The sequence below is a fragment of the Hoplias malabaricus genome, chromosome 16, assembly GCF_029633855.1.
Source record: "Hoplias malabaricus isolate fHopMal1 chromosome 16, fHopMal1.hap1, whole genome shotgun sequence".
Lineage (NCBI taxonomy): Eukaryota > Metazoa > Chordata > Actinopteri > Characiformes > Erythrinidae > Hoplias > Hoplias malabaricus.
This window is the reverse complement of record NC_089815.1, coordinates 32,089,273-32,091,772: the sequence shown is the minus strand read 5'-3', so window position 1 is coordinate 32,091,772 and position 2,500 is coordinate 32,089,273. Positions and strand designations below refer to the sequence as shown.

The 2,500-nt window shown below is 53.1% G+C and overlaps 1 pseudogene; it reads left to right on the top strand.

The window, feature by feature from the left end:
• Positions 1-2,500, top strand: part of LOC136672455 (28S ribosomal RNA) — an 8,428-nt pseudogene that overhangs the window by 3,767 nt on the left and 2,161 nt on the right.

Below are 2,500 nucleotides of genomic sequence, written 5' to 3'. Positions count from 1 at the left end.
ACAGGCCGATCAACTGGCCCATCGATGTGGTAGTTGCGAAGCGTCCTTTGCAACTAAGAGCGGGCTTAGCCAACACAAACGACACGTCCACCCAAGTGAACGGAATATGGAGAGGATCGCGGAGGTACGCTCCAAGAAGGTGAAGGGGGGTGCGACCTCGCTATGGAGTGCTAAGGAGGTGGAAGAGTTACTGAAGCTCGAGGAGAGATATGCGGGCGAGAGGTACATTAACATGGCGATCGCCAAGCATCTCCCCAGTAAAACTAGCGAGCAGGTAAGGGAGAAAAGACGTCGGCTTGTCAGGACCCCCATAAATCCGTCAGAGGATCATAGCGGTGATCTGAGACAGGAGATGCCAGCGCCACCCCTGGTTCAGGGGATCGCCGAGAAATTGAAAGAGAGGGCGGCCTCCCTGGATCTTTCTCTGAGCGAGCTCGGCGGCAGTGGGGATTTGCCAAGGGAGGATCACGAGTTGGGTGAGCTCGTGGAGGCTACGGCCTCGGCTTTGAGGGGGAGGCTGGGAGCTGGTGTCTCGAGTGCTCTGAGTCATAGTACTCCTGGTAGTAGGCAACGAGGGGCAGGCCGTGTTTTCAGAAACCCTCAGGGAGGAAACAGGGCGGCCAAGCGGAAGACTTATAGGAAACATCAGAGGATGTTCCTTAAGGATCCTACGAGGCTAGCCAGTGAAATCCTTGATGGAGTGGAAGGAACAGAATGTCCAATCCCACTGGCCATTATAGAGCAAGCGTACAGGACCAGTTGGGAAGGGAATGTCAACTTTGCTGGACTAGGCCAATTTACATCATCAGGAGAAACGGACAACGAGTGCTTTGCAGAGCCAATCACGGCCAAATCTGTAAAAGCTGCCCTAGGCAAGATCAAGCGCGACACCGCCCCGGGCCCAGACAGGATCACAAAGCAGATGCTAAGTGACTGGGATCCGAAAGGCGAAAAACTGGCACGGCTGTACACCACGTGGTTGGTCAGCGGAGTGGTACCCAGGGCTTTCAAGGAATGTCGGACAACACTAATTCCTAAATCTACTGATCGGGAGGCGCTCAATGACGTGGGGAACTGGAGACCCATCACCATTGGATCAGTGATTTTAAGGCTCTTTTCTAAGATTCTGGCGGAGAGGCTGGCGCGTGCTTGCCCATTGAATCCTAGACAAAGGGGGTTCATCCGCGCCCCTGGGTGTTCCGAGAACCTAAAGGTTCTGCAAGGCCTTCTCGGACACTGCAAAAAAGAGCGGGGCCAGCTTGCGGTAGTGTTTGTCGATTTCGCGAAGGCTTTCGACTCCATCTCTCATGATCACATCCTGTGTGCACTGATGCAGAGACAGGTTGACCATCACGTGATTAAGCTGATCCAATCAGCTTATGTGGACTGCGTGACCAGAATCATTGTCAATGGGGACAAGACGGACCCCATTGAGATGAAGGTTGGAGTGAAGCAGGGAGATTCTATGTCTCCAATCCTCTTCAACCTGGCTATGGATCCCCTGATCCAAGCCCTCGACAACCTTGGAAGTGGCTATATGGTAGGAGGTACTAGGGTTAGTACCTTAGCGTTTGCAGATGATCTTGTCCTGATTAGTGACTCCTGGGAAGGCATGAGAGACAACATCGCTATCCTAGACACATTCTGCGAGAAGACGGGGCTTAGGGTTCAGCCCAAGAAATGTCACGGGTTCCTGATTGGGAAGGGAGTTACCTCCTTCACGGTCAATAACTGTAAGGCGTGGAGGTTGGGAAAGGAACCAATTCATCTCATCAGCCCTGATGAGATGGAGAAATATCTGGGGGCAAGGGTGAATCCTTGGGTGGGGATCACCAAGCCAGATATCCACACCCAGCTGAGGGAGTGGGTGACTAAGATCAACAATGCTCTTCTCAAACCAGTCCAAAAAGTCAGAATGTTGAATAACTTTGCAATTCCCAGGATGATCTATCTGGCTGATCACTGCGACTTTAGGGGCACAGCACTAGCCACTATGGATGGCACAATCAGGAAGGCTGTGAAGGAGTGGCTCCACCTGCCTCAGTCAACCTGTAATGGCTTGCTATATTCTAGGGCTCGAGATGGTGGCTTGGGTATCCAGAAGTTAGAGGCCCTCGTGCCTTCCATCCAAGCGAGACGCCTATACCGGTTGCTGAACTCCGAAGACGGTATAGTGAGGGCGATAATGACAAGCACGAGTGGACAGTCTGAGTTCAAGCGGCTATGGTGCATAGCGGGCGGGGATCCTGATGAGATTCCCCCCATCGGACAAGGAGGAAACGGCAGAGGGACGGTCCCGAGTGACTGGAGACGGGAGGAAAAGCGTGTTTGGTGCAATCTGCCAGTTCAGGGCTGGGGAGTTGAGGTGTTCACGAACGACCCGATTAGTAGTGCATGGATGATGAACCCAGCAGGGTGTGGGTTTAGACAAAGACACTACATTGCTGCGCTGCAGCTAAGGGCGAACGTATACCCTACTCGTGAGGCCCTATTGCGTGGA